At 37.1% G+C, this 27,151-nt stretch overlaps 1 long non-coding RNA gene across 1 annotated transcript; it reads left to right on the forward strand.

The window, feature by feature from the left end:
* The first annotated feature begins 2,033 nt into the window (after positions 1-2,033).
* On the forward strand, positions 2,034-27,151 carry LOC128088016 (uncharacterized). Its single transcript, XR_008210120.1, has 3 exons — positions 2,034-2,077; positions 21,277-21,402; positions 26,901-27,151. It is a non-coding gene; the product is annotated as an uncharacterized LOC128088016 (long non-coding RNA).

Consider the following 27,151-nt stretch of genomic DNA (forward strand, 5'->3'; position numbering starts at 1 on the left):
CCATTTAAAAGTTCTGATTTGCCTAAGGGAACAAAAAATAAAATACAGTAAAATAAAGCAAAATAAAACAAAATAAAAGCACTTTGGAATTTCTGAGCATGTCAACTAATGGCCTTACAAGAGACTAGCCGCTATTTTATGATGTCTATGTGCAGAGAAGCCAGATAATTTTTGTCCTTTACACCACACTGCTGTTAAACTACTTCACACAAATTCTGTCTCACTCTCAAGTCTCCAGTGACATACTCAACCTACAATAGTCAGGATAAAATCATCCACAAGTCCACACAACTCTATAGGAACAAAATAGTAGCCTGGTTTGGGTTTGCTTTTCTTTCTTCTTCTTCTTTTGTTTTTTTTTTTTTTTCTGCCTAAGAAGGTATTGGGGCATTATTCATGGGAGTGATTTAACTACTCTTTATTTCTTACAGGTATAGTGAAGGAAAATCACGAACCTATATATAACTGCACACTTCCTTGTCCACCTGCCTGGCATACACCTGTCACAGCAGAGAATAATTCTGGCATTTTCTCACCCATTAAAATGTGGGTGAGACTTGAGATTACAGTTAATTAAGAAATTTTTGCAGAACAGCTTTTCTGACAGACAGTGGTGATTGAAGAAAGTTGGAAGGTTTTGCAAGGGATATACATACACATATATCTAATACAGTCTCAATAAGTTATTAAAATGTTTGGTTTTCAAAGTCAATACATTCTGTGTTTGATATAATTTATAATATGAAAACTATGAAATGTTTGCATAAATGAAATAATAAAGCTGAAGTAAATATTTTTATCTTTTAAGAAAAAAAAATTAGAACACATTTGAAAAATATTGACTTTTTCTCCTTATTGTCTCTTCTCAGAATATTCAAACTTCCCTTGTGCCTCTGCAGCTTCCACAAGTGCTGTTGGTGGCACTATCCAGTTCTCCAACTTCTCTAGGTGTTTCTATGCCTTTCTGAGAGTAAGGGAAAGGTAATAAATTGTAGGAATTTATCTGTAAGTGTATATATACTCATATGTACACTTACACACACTCTGTCATAATGTTTATTGCTACCTCTATTCCTCCAATGATATTCTAATTCAATTTGTAATGCATATTTCATTTACATATTCTTTACATCCGTGAGTACATACTTTCTGTGGAAATTGTGCCTTTCTTATCCCAGAGCTCCTTCCATGCTTAGATTTTAAAGTCTCTTCAAGTTGTTAAATGTGGATACTAATACTATTTTGCACACAGTGTTGCAAATCAACCTTTCCAAAACATTAAAATGCACTAAAACTTGACAAGTCTTCAATCATAGCTTGGCCACAGCTTGCAAGACTGAGTGACGATATAGAAAATTCTCAAATTATAAAACTTTATTCCAACCAAATTATATTTTACTATAGAAAAAGTCTTGTAAACACCCAGTTAAGAGAAAATGAAATAGATTACATTAATAGCTTTTGACAAAAGTACCCAAGTAAATTGAATTTATTGCAATTGTTGACAATAAGAAAAGAACTTTTACTGTGACAATTTCTTTAATGTTTCTTTGGAAGCCACTTGCAGAATATAGTGACTGCAGACATGCATTTATGGATGGTTTTAATTCAAGTCATTGTTACGAGGGCTGCTCCAAAAGTAATGCCTCCTGTGTTATTATATTGGCCCAGAACATCAAAGGCCACAGATGTAGAGGCTGAACCTTCTCACCAATATTCTGTTACTTTTTGTTTCTATGTGGCAGATAGCAGCAGCAGGATAATCCAACACAATGGTGCCTGCCATGGAAGTGCACATGAAGCAAAGATGTGGAATTGAATTCCTCTACAGGGAAAAATAGCACCACAGAGGAACTGTTAGTTCACAGCTTGAACTGGTGAAGGGCTGTGGCTTGCCTAGGGAGAACAGGCAAAGTATTTGCACCTGTGCTCCCCATGTTACAAGAGGAGGTGCACCCAGGGTAGAACCTCCCTGGAGTCATATAAGGGCCAGCCACTGCAAGGAGAGTGTCTTTTGTGCTGAGGTTCTTTTCTGGGAAATAGGGTTGTATAGCTTGAGAGTCTGCTCACCAGTTAGGTGAGTTCCATTCTTTTTTCTGTGTGTGTGACAATTGGCTTATGTGTGAGTACTTTGTCTGGTACCACCAAGGACCTATCAGAAGCAATTTTGCTTCTTTGTAAGCAGGACAAGCATCTACTAATGTTGACTAATATTTACTGGAAGTTTATGGAGGCCAAATAGTGGGTGTGAGTACACTGAGGTGGTGATTGGTGCATTTTGGCAGTAGTGACAGTGGGACACTTCTGCTGGTACAGATTTTTACAAGCATAGCATGCTGACTCTTGTTCATTGCTGGTGAAAATACATAGCTAGTGGTGATGACTGTTCAAAAATGTTTCACCACAGCTGAGAGTTTGCACTATCAAATAGTGTTATTGTAGTCTTTGTAGCTGTTGTAATTTCCATAGAAATAAACAGGAGACATTACTTTCAACGTAGCCTGTGTATCACTGAAGTGAGCTATTTTCTAAAAGAAGTCTGTGCTGTCTGCGTATCAGAGATCTATGAGAAAAAACCTGTGAGTTCTGCATTATATAAGTCCTCAGATCTTGCATGGGTTTGTTGATGGGAGTCTGCAACAGAGACTTCTCACTGCTGTTGGTCACAGAGGCATGTAGAGAATGTCTTTCCCCCTTCCCTGGAAGGAATGATCTTAAGCATATTTACAGTGCTTCTCTGAGCTATGGCCTGTGCTTTTTAAATGTATTGTAAATGAGCAGTCTAACAAATGAATTAGCATTCTGCAGTCCTCAGCTGGACCCCCGTCTTTAAATTCAAGGTGCTGCCTTTAATACAGCAAAGCTTTTCTTCCTTGATTGTACCTACCTGATGTTCCTGCAGGCATGTTTCTGAATGCTAGCTGCTGTAATTTGCATATCTATTTTAACTATTTTAAATTGTCTTTGCAACAAGATGATGATAGAATTTATCATCCCAAATAATATTTTATTTCTTGGGGGGGTCAGTATTCTGTGGTTTGTTTGAAGTAGTACAGGAGCTGCAGATAAGGGCAAGAGATGAAAAATGACTGGATATCTTATGATCAGCATCAGAAACCTTCACAAGGAACAAGAGCGATAACAACAAATTCATCCCTCTGTGAACTCCATAGGATATCATCAAACACTGCTTGCATATGTCTTTAAATACTTAATGTTTTGGTTGAGCAAAAACATCTAGGAATCACTGCTGCTCTGGACTAGTATAAGTTTGTCCAATAGATTATTATGTCCCTGACAGCAACAAGGTGAAGGTACAAGAAACACATTAATGATCAATTATGGGAGTATCTGCCTTTTTGGCAGTGACTCACCAACTATATCTGCTAGTCAGTTTTAGCAAAAAATGATGCATAACAATACATAAACATATGGAAAAGCGGATTACTATGTTCTCTTATGAATATTCTTTGAGCAGTCTAGTGGTTTAAATGTTGAGCTTGGCCATGATTGGAATCATCATTAAATATATTGTGGCTACTTGTAGATTTTTGGGTTTTTCTATATACATTTGCGATGAATGGGTAAAGAGGAGTCATTGCGGTAACGTAAATGGTAGTTTGAAATTCCTGTCCTGTATCTAAAGGGAGGCTGAAACAATCATTCTATTACTATATTACTTAAGATGTTGAAGAGCATCCTGGAGATGCATTCTTCTCCTCTGTTCATCAACCTCCCTTATTTTGGCCTTTGAAGAAGACAGGGCTCCTTGCTTTTAGAAATTTTTCAGGTTTCTTCTAGACCTTTTTCTGAGGGTTTGCATCCTTGCATTGTATGAAGTTAAACAAAAATCCTGTGGTTCCAGAAATGTGAATTAATATTCCTTAATAATATCTGTTTGGAATAAGGGCCATTTAATCAAACCTAAAAAAAACCTATCCCCTAACTTTGTGCAATTTTTTCTGTGCCTTAACTTGCTGTTAAGTCTTTAATATGTATTGCCTGAGCCAGTATCCTTGTGTAACCCTTTTCTTGTCTTGGAATTGTGTTCAGTGAGACCCCTGGGCAAGTTACACAAGGTCCAATGTTTGTTTTTTGTTATGTATGTTATAGCAAACGTGTTCTAAGCGTTAAGCTTTGCTTAAGTGAAACAAAGAGCCTTACTTTAGCCACCAGTCATTGAGGACAAGCAGATGCAACTCCATAACACACTGCAGTATACTTCTATTCAGTATAAACACATGGTAATTTGACTACTGCTGTGTGTTCTGTCTTTTAGTTCAGTGTGTTAGCGGTTTTGTATGTATGTTTCTCTTACACTTTGTCACTGTTCTCTACTCATGTTAATGTCCTTGTTTCTTAAAAGAGCAAGCCAAAATATAAACTGGGCTACTCTCCTTGAATGTCCTCATAAGAGCAAAGGGCCATCTCACGTGCCCATAGAAAGATAGCATAAAGGGTATTAATGTATTTACTGAATGGATAGTTAAAACTTTAATACATGGACTGTGTTTTGTTTTGGGAGACTGTTGGTTGACTTACAATCATGCCAAGAGGACAGCAGTTTTTTTGTCTACTGAATAAGTCTTTCTCTAGTTTTATTGGTTTGTTTTGTTTTTTGTTTTAGTTGTTGGTTCATATTCCATTTGCAGAAAATGGTGGACAGGTAATGTAGTAAACTTCTCAGATGTATAGATGCTTTACGATGGGATTAATATATAGAAGAAAACGTATTTTTAAATGGTTTTCTTGTGTTACTTAGTGGAGTTCCTTGCCGAGAAATAACTAGGAGCTCTGTTGCACTGAAAGATTTTGCACATCTGAAATCTCAAGATCTGACAGGAAAGGGAGAGGAGTACAGGGTGGTATTGCATTCTACTCTCTTTCCATTCTCTAGGGTTAGTTTCTGACACACATTAGACCTACTTAAATTTTAGATCAAATAAGCTGTATTTGTCTGCTTTTGATTTGGGGATTTAAGCTGTTCTGAGTCATTGCATTCTCTACTGGAAGTGGAACTGATTTTAAAAATATATATATCCCATCAGGGGGCTTTACTGTGGGCATCAGAGTAACTCGCTGCAGCTGGAGACTTGGCTGTGTCAGGATTCTGCAGGTCTTAACTTCAGGAGGGATGGAGATGTTCCACCTACTGGTGAGGGAGTCACCTGTGAGATGGACAGTGAGAAGAAGGGTCTGATGTGCAGCTAACCCAGCAAAAGTGACAGACTGAAAAAGTAAATCCTGATTAATCTGTCTCTCCTGAATACTGTCCACATTGTTACATATAAAAAAGAAAAACACTATATGAGTCCCCTGGGTGGTGTCCTTTTCCCTATTGTGTTTAATGATTGATCAGTAATATGAAATAGGTACAACTCTTTGATAATACATAAGTACCTGTTTGTAATCCTTCTCATAACATTGCGTTTTAACTGATGGAATTTATTAACATTTATATTACTGAAGAGCTGAGAGGCATCAGCTAGGTTGAAGCTCTGTTATGCTAGGTACTGTAAAAAGAGACTATCAGCCTGCCAAATGAATCCTAACTCTATATATTTATTTTATGAAATATACCTTCTATATTTGCATTAATGGGAAGTGAAAAAACATTGCAAAATTGACCAGCAGTTTACAGCCTCTTTATTTTTTTAATTAAAAACATAAATATACTTCTGTGTAGCAAAATGGAAGTTTCCTAAAATGAACTCAGAATTACTTAACAAGTTTCTGTCCTTCCACCCATGGTTATATGGGAATTTTCCACAAAGATCTAGAAATAATTTAGCTTTTGAAATATGTTGGTAAAACCTCCATTATTTCTTTCTTCATTATTTCTTCATTCATTCCCCATTTTAAACTAATATACTAGTAGGTGAAAGATTAACTTTTGAGTCATTATTTATGTGTTGCTAAAAACATATAAATAATACCTTTGTCAGTTATCTAGGAATAAAATATCACTTTAACAGTGAAATGTAAACTGAGTCCTTGGTACTATACATCCTAGGTAAATAGGAATGAAATTTAGTTTATTTTTGTCCTACTCTAGCAGCACTAATGGAAGAGCATCTAGTACTTGCAGATAATATATTTAATTCAAGTACTTTCATTTTAAATTATCCTCACCCCAAGGATGGGCACATGAAATAATACAGAGTAGGTGGCAAGCCAGTGGAAGGAATCAGGCAAACACATCTAATACTTACGTTCATTGTTTACGCTAGACCAGTATTCTAGGAGTTCTTGGAAACATTTACTTTAAAGATGGATTAAATGCTATGAAGGGTTAGTTATTAAACAGACTACGATAAAGATTTGATATAAGTAAGAGAATTGTTCTCACCCGCTATCCTGTTTATGAAGTTCAGGAATTCCTGCATTCATGCCATGAAATGATGATCCTAATATTTGATAAGAAATTTGTGCAGGATATAAATCTTGAATCTTGTCTTTAACTATAAACTTCTTAAGAATAACCCTTCTGAATGCCCTAAGTTAGAATTAAAGAGTATATAAACTTCAGATTTTGTGGTAAGTGTATCATTTCATTGCTGAAATTAATGGAATATAAATAATTTGTCTGAAACCTGGAAAAAATGTAATGATGGGAGGAATTCCCAGCAACAGCAGTCAAAACTTGATGCTACCTTTGGGGAAAAAAAAAAAAAGTATAGATCTTACAATTTCTGTATCCTCTGCCTGGCTCCAGCTGCATGTAAGGCAATTCTTTCAAATCCACCAGCTGAATTCTTGTACATGCAAAAGGAGAACAGAACTATCAACAATATCAGATTATTGGATAACATTGAAAAGATCTGTTATTGCTCTCGATCTGCAACTTGAGTTCAGCATGTATTAGACATCAGAAAATCACAGAATCGTAGGGGTTGGAAGGGATCTCCAGAGATCGAGTCCAACCCCCCAACCCCAAATGCTCATGGGATCTTAACATAAAGTTTGATGAAGCCTTAGGAGACCAAGATTCAGTAGTTCCACCTCTCCTGGAACTAGTTATCAGTGAGGCTGAAATTGAAGTTGGTCTATCTGTCATGGAAACAAAATTCTGAGATCTGAATATTCTCGTCAATCTGAAAGAGCTGACTCACAGTCAGAAGTGGGGTTGTTTGTGATCAAGCCTGTAATAAAGTTATTAAGCCTTGTAGGATTGTATGAGTAGTTTGAATAGTGAATGTAACCCTTACACTTACACAGACAGAACATCTTTGTCTGAGTTCAAGGAAGGAAAAATCAAAGGCATGGAGGTAAATGCCAGGCAAAGAGGTTTGCTAAAGATAAATTTGGCCAGCCCAGCCTGCTGGAACAAATTTTTAGATGCAAAAGATACAATTCATCAAATCACACTTCACTAGGAGGACTCCTTGGCACAGGAGGTCATTGATGTTTAAAGTTTGTGTACATTTGTAATCAATCAGGGAAAAGTCATGGAAGACAAATCAGTCTGAGGATAATAAATTAAGAGATGCTTATTCTGATTAGGAAGCTTGTGAGCTTCACATTTAGAGGTAGTAAGTCATGGTGCCAGGTGGTGGTCAGACTTGGAGCTTGACTCAGAAGTGAGGGCATTCAAAAGAGAGATACAGAGATGTGCTTTCTTCCTCTTGGGTCCTTATATGCACTTTTTTGTTGTTGTTGTTGTCATTGTTTTTAGTACAAGAATTGTGGTACACTTAGTCCTCAGGAGCTTTGAGAAGGGTGCAGATCTTGTCCCATCAGTGAATATCATCACTAGGCCAGCAGCAATGATCCTGGGATTGCTTCTCAGTGGGAGAAGTTAAAGACAAGCAGAAGAAGGGATGATCGAGGACGCCTATCTCAGTGTTTAAGCAATGTTTCCAATAACCCTTTTGGGTGAATTTGAACTTTGGTAGTGTGCAAATGAAGTAGCTACTTTGATTGACTGGCTGATCATAAGTCCTGAGGCTGGCTGCCTCTGAAATTGATGGTGCAACCAAATAATTCCCCGCGGAGCAGTGTATTTATTACCTTTCCTCAGTGTGAAAATAATTAAACATTAAATTGTATTTAAAGTAAAAAGGCTAGGAAGAATGAACTATTTAGAGTCTTAACTTGCTGAGAATGTTCTTCCCAGACCTAGTAGAAGCACTGAATGTGTTGCAGAAAACTTTGGCTTTTTACTTACTAAAAGCATTATTTTGCATGACTAGATTATATGGCTGAGCCCTTCTGTAGAAAGCATTTGCTGGAAAGATTTTTCTGATTTGTTTCTGAACTGATTCACAAGACTATGCACCAGCATTTTCATAGGAATTAAGACCTGTTTACCTTTATTCCACAGAGGTGGAAAAACAATTTTTAGTTGATAGGAAATATATTTTTTTGCCTGTTCAGATAAGCTGTCCTCTGGTTGTTTAAACTTCAAGATCTTATCACTTCAATAGTCATTCTTGTCAAAGAAGATAGATGAGTGGTTGAGGTCTATATTCATAGAGACCAGTGCTTAGTCCTAAGTATTATACCTAAGAAAAGGTGATACCTGTGAGTTGTACCAAGGGATAAAATTTGCCACTGGAGAAGATGCAAATGGATTTTAAAAGAAGACTGCCGACCTGGAGACTGACTAGTGGTTTCAGTATTTTTTTTTATGGAACACTGCTCTATGTAAAGCCCATGGACATTTCTAGGAAAAAAAGATAGATATGGGAAAATTCTAGGCTGCAGACTGCAAGGAGCAATGTGGAGCAGCAGCAGCTGAAGCAGTCTTAGGAGAAGGAGAACAAGTGGAAGGAGCTGGAGAAAAAGCCACTGGTTAATCCACAGCCTCATACTTTGTCTCTGTCTCTGATTTTTGCATTAGCTTTGCATGTGGGTGTGCTACATGTTCATGCAGATGACCTGGAGAGATGTTATCTAACTCCCAATTGTCTGCTTGTATGTGATGATGACATTAATATATTTGATTTCTGTACTATAAAAACTATGTTGGGGAAAGAAAGGACTTTAGACAAGAACTGTGGCTTACCAGCTGTGGGGGTTTATACAGGGACAAGCAATCCCTATGTGCTATTACTACTTGCTCCATACCTTTTCACATGGTACTTCCTTGAAAAAAAATGGTGTGTTCCTGTTTTCTCATTTACATGTTTGTGTGCTTGTACACACAGCAAATGTGCACAGCACACATTGTGTGCTTGTACATATATTACTTGTAATCTTTCCCTGTGAATTTGTCAGCATAATTTCTTGAATTGAGCCAGTTACCAGTGACTGTGCTTCTGCCTGTTTGCTATCTTAAAAAAGATGCAATTTCACAGAAAGTATCTAATAATTCCTATTTCCCAGAATGTCCCAAAGTTTGATCTTCTTAAAAGGAAAGATAGGAAAGGCACCTTCAGCACTATTGCAACTGCTGCTTCCATTTAATGGTTAGATGGCAACTCTACTTCGCACAGGATTACTGTCACTGATGTGGAGGGGTTAGTAGATTGGTTGCCTTGAGGAATGAGATGAGATGATAAAGGAAAGAGGATGCTACCGCTGCGGCATCTGGTTCTGTCTGTCAATTTTCATTCTATGCAGCCTTTGTTGAGCCAAGGTGGTATTTGAAGCAGTTTCTTGCCTTTGCACACCTGCCTTTGTTTGGCATCTGCAAAGCGGTCAGTAGGGAGCAAGAATTGTGACAAATCTATTTTACTTAAAATAACTGAACTGTGTAATTGTTTGAGAGGGCTTAGCAGCCAAATGTGATAATGCTGAAAGTTATGCAGATCACCAAAAGAACAGTATACAATGTCAGAGTTGTGCAGGAAATTGACTTGTGCTATATTATTCTTTGGTAAGCATTGGCATAATTATATTACTTAACTGCTCAAATTGCAGTGAATGTGGTTTTTAGAGTGCTGTGCTTTTGCTTAATGATAAAGGAAACCCTAAATTTCTTAACTACCTTTTGTTATTTGTACAATGAGGACTGAATCTTTCCTGCAGAAACTAGGTCCCTCTATGCTAAACCCTTACATCAGGTAAGTCTGTGTCACTTTCTTTGTGCAACTCAGAAATATCACAGTTAAGACCCTGATAGGAGGAGAAAGTCTTAAAAGGAGTGAGAGGACCAATAGTGAGTTGAAAATAATTTTTTAGCTGATGTTCACTTGTTAGAGCAAATTTTACTTTGAAGGCAGGGATGTGTGGTTGGTTCTTGAGCTTGCGCCCGTCATTGGAGTGCCAGTGGTTTCATGTTTGCTCTTTCCAAAGTTGTGTATATCCCAGACAACTTGAGTAAAAATGTTGTCCCTTAAAATCCCCACTAATGGGAGATAGCAGCTTTCTACTGAAAACTTTCTTTGTTATTCTTCCTATTATTTAGTGCCCATCTGTTTTCAGATGGAGTAACTAAAAGTCAACAGAAAATGCATCTTTTCTGGCATTTATTTTTTTCCTATTTTCAAAGGATTCAATTAGGGCACACAAAGCAAAATTATTTTAAAAACATGATTGATGTGGGAACATTAACTTAAACACTGTTGTTTGATATGTTCTTTTTAGTAATGCATATTCTATGATAAAAAATACGTGGTACAGGATGCCAGGCTGAGATCATATTGTGAGGGAAGGAGTGAGAAGTGCTGTACCTTGCAAGGTAATATAATATGCTGAATGCTATATTCTATAGAATGGACAGGCTTAAAAGTTGGTGGTTGTACACTGTATTGTGCATAATGCAAAGGTTGGAGAACTATTAATAACTCATATGCTTGATTATCTTGTAGATGCATACATAGAATACATGTATACGTTTATAAGCATGTGCACATAGAATCATAGAATATCATGAGTTGGAAGGGATCCACAAAGACCACTGAGACCAATTCCTGGCCCCACACACGACCATCCAAAATTCTAATTCTGTCTGAAAGCACTATCGAAATACTCCTTGAACTCTAGCAGTGTGGGACCGTGTGTGCTACCCTGGACATCCTGTTCCATTCCCACTGCCCTCTGGTGCAGAACCTAAACCTTCAGCCTGCTCTGCTCTGGGCTGAGAAAAACAAGGGACCTCAGCTGTTCCTCACATACCTTGCACTCCAGACCTTTCCCCATCTTTGTAGCCCTCCCTTGGATGCTCTTTACTCTTCTCCTTATATTTCTTACAGAAACTAGTTTACTAAATTTACAATAATGAATTTTAAGCTGAAGAGATGTTTGATAATTTTTTGCATTATTTTTGCTAAGATTTTTTTTTTTGTTGTTTTTACCTGGGACTGTGGATAAGAATGGTAAATGCACTCAAGAAGAACAGGACTTGAGACAACAAACATGCTTACATGAATAACTTTACTCAGAGTTGAGCTTGATCAAGTACGTGTATGGGATTTGCTTTGCACTTCTTCTTGATCTTTTATCAGAGAGCTGGCCGTGTCTATATTGCAGCATTATTTAAGATGATTCCCTGCAGTCTCAAAGTAAGATGCACTTCTATGTGATGCTTTTATGAACAATGTTGTACGTAACTGGAACAGAAAGTCCATTCACAAAAAATTGCCTCCAGACAATAAATCTTCCAAAACTACGTGTGAAATAGCTTTGCTACAGCACTACCTTGAAGCACCAAAAAATTGTCCAGTAAATAAAAGATACTGTTAAAACTGCTAATAAAGTTTAGAGAATCACCCAGTGACAAATTTCAAAACAGTAGTCTTTTGATAGAAATGACACAAATTTAGTACAAGGGGGGAAATAATCCAAGAGGTGGAAGATGAATGGTTCAGAAAATACAACTTTTTGAATAATGGTACACTCAGATCATTTCTTGTAAGTTTAAAATGGAAATTGCTGTTTAAGAATAGAGTTTTGAACAAATAGTGGAGTTTGCAGAAAGTACTGGAGGACCTTGGATTTTGGAGAAAATGAATTAACATTAACAGGCTGTGTACATCTTGCCAGTAAGGAGAAAAGGGCAATAAGGTAAAACATTTGTCTAAATACATATGTCTCAAGACCTGCACTCAGACAATGGAGTTTCTCTATCTGTTTCATCGGAGCCATTAGATGAGCTCAGTAAATTTACCTTTGAAGACACTAAGGTAGACTATAATAATTTTTTTTCAGTGGAGATTAGTGCCATTGTGGGAGATATATTAAAAGAAGTTTTCAGGCTACAATATCTAAAAGGGAAGAGACTGGGCAACATTGATAGAAAACAACAAATTTTCTATTGAAGAATTTCCTTAGATTGGCCAAATGTCTTTACAGCAGATAATGAGCTATATTTCCTGAATACTGAGTCTGAGAAACTCTTAACTGCTCATAAATCCATGTACTGGAAAGTTTGGAACACTTAATGAGTTGGCAACAGGCTTCAAAGAAAAGGATTTCATATAAGCTGAATTACTGTAGAACTAATGGACAGTGGATAAACATGAAGGACTGCAGCTGAAGTATTGGAGACAAACCAACCTGTATATTTTGCAGATTAAATCTTTCCTTTGTGGTCAAGGATATTTGTCTTCTACAGTGATCATGGCTTCTATATGCTATTTAAATTTCATGCCTCAAACTGTACGTATCTTGCTTTATTGTGATATGATCTTGACTGATCATTTTCTTCACAGGGGTCTTTTAGTTGCTTGAAATGGTTTGAGTCTCATGAAGGACAACCATACTGTGTACCTTATTGCTGTAAGCACTTTTTCTTTCTGTTCTCTAAGAGTTCAGTGTAATTGAACTGATTTGTGTGGACGCTCGCACACAGGAAAGTCAGTCTTTTGTGGAGTTGTCTTGTCTGTGCTTTTGATATGAATGTTTTGACTGGGGGGTCTCTTGTGCATCTCAGTATCTTGTACTGATACTCCTCAGTAAATTCACTCTTTCCATCATTTCTACAGTTTGTCATCCTTTTCTGTGGTGTTAATGATTATGGCAAATTCAGCAAGCTCTGCAAATGCCTTGTTAACAACTATTCTCTGACACTGCAGGCAACCTCATTTGAAATAACAGATGTTGTAGGAATTTGGTTGTCTTTATTTTGTGTCTTTTAAATTATCTGATCTATTTGAGCTCTTCCGAAAGAGGAGTGAGATTTCTGATCACTTCTAACAATACCATCTCTTTCATGTTCATTTTTGTTTTTGCTGCCTTCCAGGATGCATATATACTGTATATATTGTCTGTGGGCTCAGAGTCTGGGCTTTTGGAATTCTATTGATGTTTTAAGTCAATCTCAGTGGTGATCATGAGCTCCTCCTCTTCACTGCTCTGATAAGCATTTGTGAAGCTTATGTTTTGGGCTTAATGTAAATGCTAGAGCATTGCAGGAAAACCTGCAAAAATCTGAAAAGTAGGAGAAGCTGATGTATGAGTAGAAGTACACATTGTAGCATCAGTTTGATAAAGTTCACTTAGATTTTCTTTGATAAAGATCTTAAAGTTTATCCTTTGGACAGGTTATAACATAAAATGATTCTGTAGAACCATTCAAGTCAAGTTGTCTGATTCAGTTCTTACATCTCAGAAGTTATTGGAAAACTTTCTATTAATGGATTGTGAGAAGTCCTTAACCAAAGTTTGTTACTCCTTAACTGGAAGGAAATCCATCCTTCATGAATGACTACATAAGCAGAGTAAGATCAAGTATGTTCTATGTAACTTATTTTCTGTAGAAGTTTATAAAATCGAAAGTCATTCTAGAAGACTCCTAACTAAGCTAACTTCCTTTGAACAGTTATGTCCAGTACATATTGAAAGCTTGAAGTCTTGAAAATACACTTGCCTGCATTTTTTTAAGATAATTTTTACGTTACTATGAAGTCAGAGTTCTATCTGAGGGAGTACAAATTCCATGTTTTAGGTATTGTTAGCAACATAGTTACCTGACTTTTACCTTAACGTTTTTTTTCCTTTTCTCAGGGTGTAAAGCACATTCTACTCAAGACTTTTTTAATTTTTTTATTTTTTAGTGTTGAGACCTTTTGTGAAGGTCTCCTTTTTGGAGAGAGTAAACTGAAACCAAAAATTTCCTATGATCTTCTTCCTTTCTAGAGGAAGATGCAGTGTCCTTAACTCTGGTTTCTACTTGACTCATGATGCCATGGAGCAAGAGTAATAGGTGTATAAAGGTTTTACTCCCTAGCAGTAGAAGTCTCACTGGTTAGGAAGGAGCTATGTGAAAATTTCTGTTTTAAAAAGAAATAAAAAAAAAAAAAAAAAAAAAAAAAAAAAAAAAAACCTGCAGTAATTTCTGGACCATTTGTTCACAACCCTATTCAGCACTTCTCACCCATCCCGTCCCTTTCTGTGGGACTCTTAGTGCAAAACGCTTACAAAGTAAAAGGTGACATCTCCTGTGAAAGCAGTGAGGATTATTAGTGTGTCCAGCCCCAAACACTTCTCAGTCTTTCAGTGATTATAGATGCTTCCTATCAAAATTGTCTGAGATGCTGTAGCTTTTACACGGGGTTCTGCAAGAAGATAAGCCTTGGAAATTGCTGGACTGTAAAATAGCAGTGCACTGTGACACTAGCAAACCTTTAAAAGATAAATCTTGGCAGCCACTGGACTGTAAAATATTAGCACACTGACACCATTGGATCTCTGAAACCTCAGAGAAGGATCCTAAAAAATATTTTTCTCATGTAACATAATGAAGAAGACTGTCTAACCTTAGAAATCCATCTGGCTTAATTTGATTTACAACAATCCTGTGTTGATGGATATATATTTAGTAAGCTCCTAAAAAGGCAACAATGGCAGTTACTTGGTTTGTATTGGCCTACAATCATGATAGCTCTTAAGCAAAACCTGGCAATTTTTGCTCTCAGAACAATGGGTTATATCGAAAAGTAAGCCTCCAAAAGGATTAATAACTTTAATGATGAGGCAGTTTTTGCTATATCCAGCTTTTAAAAACACCTTGAGCTTGAGCCCCCATATTTGTGCCTGCTTAAATTCATTAAGATCTTATTTTATTCCGAAATCAAAATTACTTTTTCCCCTTTCTTTTTCTCCTTTTGAACATTAGTGAGAATTTTTTTTGTCTATTTCTCCCTTCCTTTTCTCTAGCATTTTTGCAGGCTTTGCATTTACCCTTGAAAACCTCTGTGAAAATGCAGCCTTTTCTGCTCACTGATCCAAGAGGCTCCATCTACCAGGACCCCTTGAGATTATGACTTCTCTCTGCTGCAGGAGGAGCACCTGCTCAAATCTTCTGTTTTCATATAGCTCCCATGCCACAGCATGACCTCCATCCTTCCTCCTTGTCTCACTACTTCGTACTTGGCATTTTCTTCCATCCCGTTACAGCACATTCCCTGCACTTTGACTCCATGTCCTCATCTTCACGCTTGTCTGCCCCTCTTCTGCATCCCTCCTGGTCACTGCATTAGTCTCACTCAATTTGCTGTCCCGTTTCTGAATGCATTTTCCCTCCCTGCTGCTCCCACAGTCTCTGGCATGTCCATATTCTCCTGTCCCCTGCCTGGCCCTCACATAGAAGCTAACGGACCATTAGCTTCCCTGATGGCATCCTGTCTTCTGTCTGATTGCAAATAACCAGGACTGGCATCCATCTTCACTGGTTTACCCAGAAACTTTAAATGGATTTGGCAACCAACCTTTTGGGATCAGGCTTATCCTTGCCCCAGTGTTGTTAACAGGAGATGTAGAGCATCTTAAGGCTCAAACTTTACAATATTGTAAACAAATGTTATTTATATTTTATTGCTTGTCTTTAGGGTATGGCAAATATTAATAAAAGCTCAATATGTCCTATGATTTGAACCAAGACAGGAAAGGTAGTGAGGCTCTTGACACAGGTCCTCCAGAGGAGCTGCAAATGTGTTTGAAACAGTTTCTACCATTTATGTGGCAGACATATTTTTAAAACAATACTAGACGTGATGGCATCTTCATTATGATATGTCTTGCTACACACTGTGGGAAACTAATCATGACCTAAAACTAATCACTGGACCTACTAAAACACCTTCCCTTCTAAGACTTCTGAAGGTATATTTTAGTTAATCTAGCCTTGCTAGGTAGGGAGGCAGGAAAACAAGTCACAACCTGTCAGAGGCTGGGAATCTCAGGTTCAGTGTGGTTTCGACTAGCACTCCATCACTTAACGCACAAATAGAGGCTCTGGTCTCTCTGCAGCAGCTTTTTTTTTTTTTTTTTTTTTTTTTTTTTTTTTTTTTTACAATGCCAGGATGGCATCTGTGCCCACTGCAAATGATTGCACTATCAGATTCATAATCAGCTGGACTTGAACAGGCTGGACTGTTTGCAAGGTGTTTTGAGAGTTATTGTTCAAGAGGTAGTTCTTCAACAAATATAATAGTTGTGACCTAAGCTTTAGAACAAGCATGTGCTAAAAAAAGGATAGTATATTCTGTGTAACAGTCAAAACAGAATTGCAACCTCATAGCTATATGTTATAGGCAAAATATGAAGTTATACTGGCATATACAAAACTGAACCTGAAAACAGAATTAATGCATAAACCAGAGGATTTCTTAATGATGTCGTGTGCTGTTGCTCTCTTTCATGAAAGACTTCAAAATGGGGGTAAAGATTTGTCTGGTGAACTGCATTTTTTAATATATATGTATACACACAGTGTTTTTTTTCAATGGAATTCATCCTAAGAGAGACAACACAGGAAAAATAACTGCAGATTTGTTTTAGAGTTCAACACATTAACCCAGTATAGACCTTTGAAGTAGATGAGATGTGTTCTTTGTTAATTCTTATGGTAAAATATAGTATACATTTAATAATCAAGACCAGGTTTTCATAACAGAATATCTGAAGTGCAAATTATAACCTATATATTCTTAAATGCTTCATGCTTTTAGTATACAGTACTTTTTCATTGTGACCTTTTAGAGATCTGCTATTGTCTGAACATCTGGCTATCCTGGGCACTAGAGACCCTGCTTTCCCTAAAAATTTTGCCCCAAGAAAATTCTGCAGAGATTTCTTTTCACTTACATGTGCAAATAAAACAGTGGCATTGTACATCCAGGTATTTGCTTAATCATTTTCAATGCTGGATTTACGTACTATGAGCAAAGTCAAAATGGTCTTAATCCATCATGTAGTGGATTTGACTGAATTTCAATATTAGTAGTTCAATGATACCCTTGCTTGTTAAGAAAAATTCCCCCGGAAATAGCAAATCATAATCAAAAGTAGCATAATAGTCAGAGACCTCTTTCCTAATAAATTATTTCCTGCTCTATTTTTGGTATTTACTCTGATAGAGGAGAACACAGTAATTGTATAGTTGTTTCCTGTTGGTATGAACAATTCGTTGGTTCTCAGTCATTCACCCTCCGGCCCTAGAGAAGTCATTTGGCAGTTTCATAGATTTTTAAGCCATTAGGGACCATTAGATCATCATGTCTGAACTTTCTGCATAAATCAGGTCATGGAATTTCATCTAGGTACTCCTGTATTGAGAGGAATAACTGATATTTAGCAAAAACTTGACTTTAAATCTCACAGTTTTCCTATTTAAAAAATATATATATATATTGTTTCTACTACCTTATTAGTATCTGAGTCTTGAAGATTGTTTAAGGTTTCTGTGTACTACAGGATACTGTGGTTTAACATACTCTAAAATTGAACAGTGGAAATATTTCCAATGATGATCTAAACAGGGTTTTTCAATCAATGTGATGAACTAGATACTGGGACAAATGAATCAGTGGTGGCTCAAGCAGGAAGGAGTTTTCCCATTTTAGTCCAAGATTTTTTTGTTATAATAGTTGCTTAGAATTTGAAGATGTACAGCACAAAAATTGTTTTGAATGAAAGCTAAAAATGAAATGCTAAATACAAATGAAATAGAAGTATGTTGTTAAATCTAAGTCATTAAAATTTCTTTAATAACTTTCAGATTAAGAATTCACAGAGATTCTAGTTCCTTTTATCTTCATAAGCTATTCATGCTAATTTTTTTTTTGTATTTCTGTAAGCATTTGATATTTATGGTGTGAATCTAGAATTATTTTCCTTTCACAATAATGTCAGTGGGTCAACATAGGGGAATACTTGCATTGCTGTAGGTGTTTTCCAGTCATTCTCTATTTTGAGGTATTTGGTTATGTATGAGCTGTTTCCCACCCTGTCTTGGACTGCAAAATGCTTACAGCCTGCATCACCTATACCTTTGCATTAGGAAAATATGATTTCCAAAGAGGTGTAAGAATCACCTCTGATCACCTTAATGAGAGAGCAGGAGTGGGTAATCAAATGTGTTTTACGTATTCAGTGAATGCGAATTTAGTAGGACTTGGCCAAGCTTTGTGGCTTTTGGAATATGTAGAGTGGTAGTGAAGTTTCAGAAAGCTACTGTTTTTTTGCTAATTTTTATTACTCTTTGTGTTTTTAATAACAAACTTTAATTTGCTGTAATACACAGTTTTTACTTTGCTGCTGTGAGTCTTCTCTGGGTGCTCTTTGTTGCTCAGAAAATCTTCTCAGAGAAGAATTTGAAGTTTGGTCTGAATTTCAGTCTACAACAAAACATCAGAGTATTTTAGTCCAGGCCTCTCTAGTCTATTTATATTTAACTATAATCTGTGTGTATTTAATCTATTTGAAATACACACTTTTTTTTTTTTTTTTTTTAAATTTGTTTAGATGCATTAAAACTTCACATTTGTGTTTAACCCCTGAATGGTTATACGGTAGTAGAAATACTGCTTAAATGCTAAGAATGAAGAGGTAGTTGATTCAATCCATCCAAAATTTCCAGATGATATAAGTTTTTGGGACATTAAGTTGACATTTTTAAGTATATCTTTTGTGTTATCCTGCAGGTTCTGCTGCTCTGAGCATTTTGGCTCTGATTTTCACTGGAAGCAGCAATTTATAACTTACTCTCACAGGTTACTGCTTCTTTCATCTGATTGTACTTGAAGAACTATGATTTTTTCCACTGTTTGCAGTGAGTGGGGAACAAGAGGAGACCAGCAGGGGCTGATGGCATCCAGGCAGACCACTTTGTTAGGAAAAGAGTCTCAAGGAGAAGACAGGACAGGGAAGAGGTCTCAACAAGTAAAGCAGAAAGCTGCGTAGCAGCAAGCTATGATAAAGAAACGGTTCTTTTGTACACACATGAAAAATGGAGCTGAAGGAATAAATATGTTTTTTAAAATAACTGACTTGAAAGGAAATGTGGATAGCGCAATTACCACCAAGCCTAAGAAGATGAGATTGTATTTAGCTTAACTGGCAGGTAATCTAAGAGGTGCTGCTATCCTTGCTTCAGGGCTTCTGACCTCTTCCATGTGCATAAAAGGGGAAAAACAAACAAACAAACAAAAAAACCAAAACAACACTTGATACTTTTTTCGAAAAACTACATGGAAGACTTCAGTGATAAACAGTATGGATGCTTATTGTATCGCTTAGAACCAACAGACTCAAAATCAAGGAAATGAATAGTTTAAGGTCCTTGTAAATCTTAAGTTCCTGGCACACTAGGTTCTTCTTAGCAAGGGCAAGGAAATGTGTATTTCATCACAATTGCCTTAACTCTGACTTGTGCATTGTAGCTTTTATGTATTATTTGTTTTATATTGATTTAGAGTAGAATTCATCTTCACTATGTTTTAGCTCTCTAAAGTTACGGGTTTCATTCAAGCTATTTGTCCAGGTTCCTCATATAGCAAATGGAGAAAGATAGGTTCCTCCAAAAGGCAATTCATTTCTTTCTTAAGATAGGTGTCTGATATAGGCTGGATGAATTGCTTTCTATCACAGTCTGTCTCCATAGCTTGTACAGGAACTAAACTGACTAGCTTAGGTTAAGCATCCAACTTTCAGATGGCTTAAAAATTAGATGAGATGAATCTTTCCAAAATCTTTTCTTTTAAGGGATATATTTAACTTAAAAAATATCTGGTAGTCAATGCTCCATGTGTTATTTCATTCAAATTTGATGAATGTTATATCTTTGGAGTTATATACCTGGAATTCAATGAATAATCACAATATCAGATAATAACCAAATTATATATGACTAGGCGATTGATCAATATCTGACATTAATGTGCATACAAATCTTTCTCGCATTCTCTTTCCAAGAAGTGCATTCATTTAGTTTGCCTATAGAAAACAAAACCGGTTTGTTTATCTTCTGAGGAGCCAATCATGAAGAGTTTATCCTGAAATATTGCAGAACTTTAAGACCTAAGTACTCCTGAAAAGTCAAGCTGATAGTATTGACTAAGGGTCAGAGTTAAAAAGGAGTTGTAATGCATTTGTTTCCAAAGGAATTGTATGTTCACACTTTATTTATGGGAGTGAGATTTTTGAACCATTAACTTTTTTTTGAGCTTAATTGTCTGACTTTGGAAATGATGCAATAACTATTATCTCTTAGCAACATCGATTAGTATCTTACACAAAGGGGGTTTGCATGCTTCAACATTTTCCCAACTCTTTACGTGATCTTATTCATATGTGTGTGAACAATTAGAATTCATCTGCTAAGAACATTTTTTTTTGAAATGAGGGTGACAGGTCATTGGTTTATTAAATCATGGGAATGAGTAGTGCCGGACAAGCAAAGAATGCCTCTTGTGTGTTCCTTTGTGTGACGCTTTCACTGAGCACCTGACAAGATATGCCCATCTCCTAGGTAGCTATGTTAGCCATGCATGTGTGCACATCACAGCATGCCTTCCTTCCAAATGCTGGTAGAAAGGGCTAAAAAGTCATTGCAAATTAAGCATCAGACCTGGTAGTAGTGTAGGCAGCAAACTGCTACCATATCTTTTATTCTGTTTGTGCAAACAAATTGCCCTCTGACCTGGAAGAATATGTCTAGGGTGAGAAATTATTTGCCCTGGATTCTGACCGGTTCTATGACCGGTTCAAGTCAAACCTTGAGTGGATTTAAGTACCTTCAATTTACTATTTGCACCAGTTTCCTTAATTCCAGAGACAGTGACATTGTCAATATCTAGGCCTGCACTTGTGGCTTACAATAATACAAGGTTCCTATTTCCAGGAGTATTTGACCAATAAAAAAAATCAATTTGCTTTTGCATATTCAAAAATAAATCACATTCTTCCCTCACAAGAGCTTGGAATGGATAAATTTGCATTCAGAATGCATTTTTGGGGACAGGAGGGATCTTCCCATTGTAATAACAGAAGAGCATTACTTCTTTTCATGGCACTTCATACTGTTATAACCACTCAGTTTACAACAACTGTGGAAGGTTATGTAGATTCCTTTTCTTGCCTTGCCTTTCCCTGAACTGCCACCTTTTTCAGAAAAGCATTGAGGAGACCTGTGTTCATGTTACCATGGAAGATCTCTGTTGTTCTGCTCTTTCTGCATACAAAAGTCTCGTGTCTGCTGCAGATTATCTGGCGGAGAAAACAAGAAGTACATCCAAGGTATCTAGAAAACTCATGGCTAATGCTATGGTATAATGTTGTAGGCGTGCCAATAGTAGCAGGTCATCAGAACTCATTTATAGCATTGCTGTTTGCTGTTGAAATGTGGAAGTAGCAGTTTCTATCTAGTAACAACAAGCAAGATTTTTCCCTATAAACCTGAGGGAAAATTTCCTCAAGAGAAAAAACCTAAAGCTAATCATTACTTGCTCTGAAGCCACAACAACGAGGCTTGCTATTCTGATAAATGAGGGCACACAAATCTTTAGACTGATTGCACATTTGAATTCTGTATGTATGTTGCTGCAAAAGTAATGCCTTGTATTTGCTTCCATGGATACTGCAACAGCTGTGAAGAGCACAATAACACTACTTAATAGAGCAAATTCTCAGGGGCAAAGCAATGTTCTTCAATGTGGTTACTACCATCAGCTGATGTGTAGATGAGCTGATACAGATATTTTTCATTTTCATGTGTGACAGTTATGCATGACTTTTCAGAACGTGGCTTGTCTTTCAGTCACTGTTACCACTGCTGAAATGCATCACCCCCTACCTCACTGTGCACACGTACACTGTTTGGTTTCCATAAATGTTCAGCAAGTGTCAGTGAATGTCAGTGGGGACTTTTCTTCTGCATGGAGTTCAGTTCTGTAATTTTGCTTCATGTGTACTTCCATTTCTGCTGCCATCTGTTGCACAGCAACAGAATGTAGCAGGACATTGCCAGGAAGGATCAGCCTCTACTGCCATACCACCAACATCTACCTCTGACATGATGGGCCAACATAATAAAATAGGAGGTCATGGTAATAACAGTCCAGGTTATAAAATAATAGAATGGCCTGGGTTTAAAAGGACCTCACAGATCATCTAGTTTCGACCCCCCTGCTGTGGGCAGGGTTGCCAACCAGTAGATCAGACTGTCCAGAGCCACTCAGCGTAGTTTAATTCCCCTCAGATCTTGTAGCCTTCAGGCTAAGGGTTGCCAAAGATGAGTGTAGTGACAGATAAAACTCCTGGAAGGATTTTGGCTGCTCGTGTCTAGGTTTGGACCCTATGTATACACTTCAACAGGAGCCAGAGACCTCTAGTCATCTGTTCTGTGAAGGAGAATTAAGCCTTCAGACAGTTTTTCCTCTAGCTTTACTTGAGCCCCAGCTACTAGTTGCACTTTTGCCACTGTGGTGAAGGACTGGGAGTAGTGGAAAGTTTTTTGTCAATGTTGTTCTCTCCCTGTCCAAAAGCAGATATTTGATGTAAGTAGATGTTCATGCCGAGTCTGTTTGTGTTGTATTTCCAAAAGCTCAATTTTTGGAAATCTGGTCCAGCATCTACCAAAGAAAGAACCTGGTAAAGCTGGCAATTGAAATGTTAATCTAAAAATGCCACTTTATTAGATTTGTGAGAAGCAGACTCTACTGCCTTATGATGTGGCTCTTGATTCTGTGTGTGGTCATCAGCCCAGAAACCTCTGCGTGTGGACTGCCACAACCTGCCCTCAAGGGGAATGAGAAACAGAAAGAAAAAGGGACGTTAAGAGGGAAAGAATTTTACCTGTTAGGCCGAGATATGCTATGTTTAGTCCTTTCCAAATCTAGTAACTCTCTAAAACCAGCCGCAAGAGAACTTTCACATTTGGATCTGAAGATTCAACTACTATGAAGTTTTTAGTTGTCTGTGGTTACTTTGTTGACTTCCTTTATTGTTTGTTTCCTTTTGCAAAGGCTTAAAAGTTTGCCTCTGAATCTAATGCATGCTTTACTTACAGGAGCCATTTAAAGCCTGGGGAAAAAAAACAAAACAAAAAAAAAACAAAACCAAAACTTCCAAATAAACTGAAGGAAATAATTCTGCATTTAAAGGCAAATGTGTATGATGACCTAACAGACTTTTTTTTCTTGCTTTTTGTTTTTGTCGCTAACTTCTGTGGTTTTTGTCTGTGTCTCAAATGAGATTTCCAAGAGCCAGTGAAATAGCTTCATGTTAGGGGGGTTATTTTTATGATTCAGTGCATCCAAACTTCATGAAAAATATGCAAATCGCTTTCATTATAACCATATCTTGTCGCAACATGCAGCATGCATAGTGCCAAAAATGAATGCATTCATGGCATCTTTTGGGTCCTAAGATCCAATTATGTCTTTTGTTGTTCTTTTTTGGCTTTCTGTGTCAGCTGCATGCTCTGTAAAGTTACTGATTACTGACCTGTTGGCAACTTTACAAATCAGCTTTGAAATGCAAGCTGTCAGTAGCTCTTGAGTATCCCAGTCCCAGGTTACCAGGGCCATGAAATGCTGCATTGAATTTTTAATCTGTTTTCTCTTTGCTTCTGCCTAGCTTTTTCCAGGTTAAGGTCAATTTTGAAACTGGCTGAATTCTTTAATAATCGCTATCTTAGTCCTCACTGAATTCAGAAGGAAGAATTTTTTCATTGCATTAATTTTATTATTATTATTTTTTTACTCTGGGGGCTTATTACAATGGCATATTTTCTATTTAAGTTTTCATTGTTAGATCACAAAGTGCACTACAGTCTAGCCAAAATATTGCCTTATGAAGATATGAGTGAACTGCCACTAACATGAAATTTCACTGTTCCTCTTCTAAAATCCAATAGATTTGCTCTTGCACGTTTTTTCCCTTCAGCCCTGCTCCACGAGAAGACTTGCTGCCTCAGATACGTGTCATAGAATCAAAGAACCATAGAATCACCAAGGTTGGAAATGACCTCTGAGATCATCCAGTCCAAACATCCAACTACTACCAATATTTCCCCACTAAACTACGTCCCTTAGCACAACATCCAAACATTTCTTGAACATCTCCAGGAATGGTGACTCAGCCACCTCCTAGGCAGCCCATTCCAATGCCTGACCATTCTTTCTGAGAAGAAATTTCTCCTACAATCCAGAATGATGTCCTTTGAATGTCCTTTGGCTTACCTCTCTAAATGTTATAACTGCAGTTTATTTAGTAATTCTATTGTCAAGCTTTGATCTTTATTTTAAAAAGTTATCTATTTACTTATTTATTTATTTTTAAGAGGGACAGGACTGAAAATTTGGACTTTAATGTGAAACAAAGCAATAATCTTCAAATTTCTCCCGGTAGCATTTATCATTTATAAATTTGCTTTGATTTAGTGAGTAGATAGTTATTTGATTGCAGCAGTGCTTATTTGATTGCAGTAGTGAATAATCCTAGAATGCTTTATTCTCAAAGATCATAGTGATGCTTTATTTTACTGGATATCCTAGATATAGATATAGATATATGATCCTAGAAGTCTTTTTTGTTTGCAGATTCCTATTACTTGATGGCACACCTAAGCAGATAGTTATCACCTTTCATTCATTATATCTCATTCCATGATTCTGTTATTCTCTATGTTTCATCTAGTGGTTGGCAGTTCTGCCCACAGCAATGGGGCTGGAACTAATCTTTGAGATCCCTTCCAATCTAAGCCATTATAGGATTTTGTGATTCTATGATTCACCATAGCAGTTTGCATACTCTTACGGAATCTTATAATAATGTGATATTTTAACCTCAGAGTGAAAAGACAGTTAAAAATATTCTTTACTACCAAGGGATGTAGTTCAGTAAGAGGTACTGTGGTAGTATTTCCATTTCCATTTTCCATTGAAATCCATCACTGCAGTCAACTGAAACTGAATTTACTTATGGCTGGAAGCAATGCTTTATACTAAATAAGTAGAGGCACAGCAAGATTTAATGAAGGCGCTATTCAGCACATACCTCAAAACTATTAGAAAATTGGAGGTAGCTGGGGCATAAGCTTACCAGAAATGTACACTGAGTATCAAAATATAACTAGTGATTCAAAGATAACCTGCCTTTGTAGGAAATAAACAATTAGCCATATAGTGAACATATAGCCATGTGACTTATAAAGCTCAGCTGCTAGTGCTTTGTAAGGTAAATTCTTCTTTGTGCAAATTATCTCCAGTCAAACTTATCTTGTGACCGGGATTTCATATGAATCCCAGTGAATTCATATGAATCCATATGATTTTATCATTCTGTTGCTCTTCTCTCTGGTTAAAGGGGTAGAAGAAATATTTTGGTTAGTCCCCTCTGTCTGGTAACAAGTTTATTTTGTTATTCATGCAGAAGCTTAATGACAACTGATAACTTTCCTCTTCTGTTGATTTCATTGGAGATTGGACAGCAGTCAATGTGTTTTGAAGTAGCAGGATTATAAGTATGCAGAAAGTCTCCCAAACAGAACTTTAATTAAAGCATATATTCTTATGGTGTCAGAAGTAAAAATTACACTCCCAGTGGCATTCATTTACAACATTTTTAAGGAATGTATTAATTATATCTAAAAGCCTCAGAATCACAGAACTATGGGAGCTGGAAGGGACATCCAGAAACCTTTGAGTCCAACCCCCCTGCAAAGCAAGTCCCTATAGCAGGCTGCACAGGTAGGTGTTCAGACATGTCTTGTGCATCTCCAGAGAAGGAGAATCCACAACCTCCCTGGACAGCCCATTCCAGTGCTCCATCACCCTCACTGTGAAGAAGGTTTTTGCATATTGGTGTGGAACTTCCTATGCTCAAGTTTATGGTCATTTCCCCTTGTCCTGTACCCACAGACCACTGAAAAGCGGTTGACCAGGACCCTTTGTCTCCCACACTTAAAAAATCAAAATACTTACAAATATCATTAACATCTCCTCTCAGTCGTCTTTTCTCTGGCTGAGCAGACCCAGATCTCCAAGCATTTCCTCACAGGGGAGATGCTCCAGGCCTTTTATCATCTTTGTGGTCCTCTGCTGGACTCTCTCAGGAGACCCCTGTCTTTTCTGTAAGGTACTCCAGGTGAGGCCTGACCGGGGCAGAGTGGAGGGAGAGAATCACCTCCCTTGACCTGCTGGCCACCTGCATCCTTTTAATATACCCCAGGATCCCATTGGCCTTCTTGGCCAGCAGGGCACACTTCTGGTTCGTGGCTGACCTGTCATCCACCTAAAATGATGAGTCTTTAACAAAAGCAGAGTAAAACAACTGAAATACTTGTAAAACTCTGAAAAACAACAACAACAAAACACACAACTCCAAAGAAAATACAGTTTTTCCATCACACTTTTCTTCTTGTATTCAAATACTGATATACATTTTGCAGTGATGTGGGAATAAAGTGATCCAGCCTTATTGAAGATGGGCATGGAGATGCTCATGTTACAGTTTTAGCAAAAAGACTTCTAATCATCTTTACGGGGGTTCATCCACGTGAGCTCCATACCATTCACATTTTTATGGATAAAGGAGTCCAGGGTGTTAGGCTTCTCAAAATTCAGAACATCAGAGTTCATGGATATTTCATAGATTTCCTATGAGCAGGCTGCAATGATGATATGTTCTCGTGCGTTGCTTGGGGCTTACTTTATTGCACAGAAGAAAAGATTTGATGGGAACTAAATATCTTGGTATTATTTATAATTTTTTAATTCTTCCTTTTTTAACAGGTTTGTTCCGGTAAATCTTATTGAGATAATTGAGGAGTTATGCTTTTTGCACATATGGATAGAAAAACAAGATAGCATTAGAGAAGGCAGCTATTCAAGTATTTGTGGAAGGAGAGAGGTGGTGAAAATGAGCAGAGCACCAAAAAGGACAGAGAAGAATGGATAAAACTGAAACTGAACAAGAGCAGCAAATAAACAACTTGAAGCAACTTCATTTTGCCAAATAATTCTTGAACCAGAGATAACTGCTG

This window comes from Tympanuchus pallidicinctus, unplaced genomic scaffold (assembly GCF_026119805.1).
Source record: "Tympanuchus pallidicinctus isolate F22 unplaced genomic scaffold, pur_lepc_1.0 scaffold1, whole genome shotgun sequence".
NCBI classification, from domain to species: domain Eukaryota; kingdom Metazoa; phylum Chordata; class Aves; order Galliformes; family Phasianidae; genus Tympanuchus; species Tympanuchus pallidicinctus.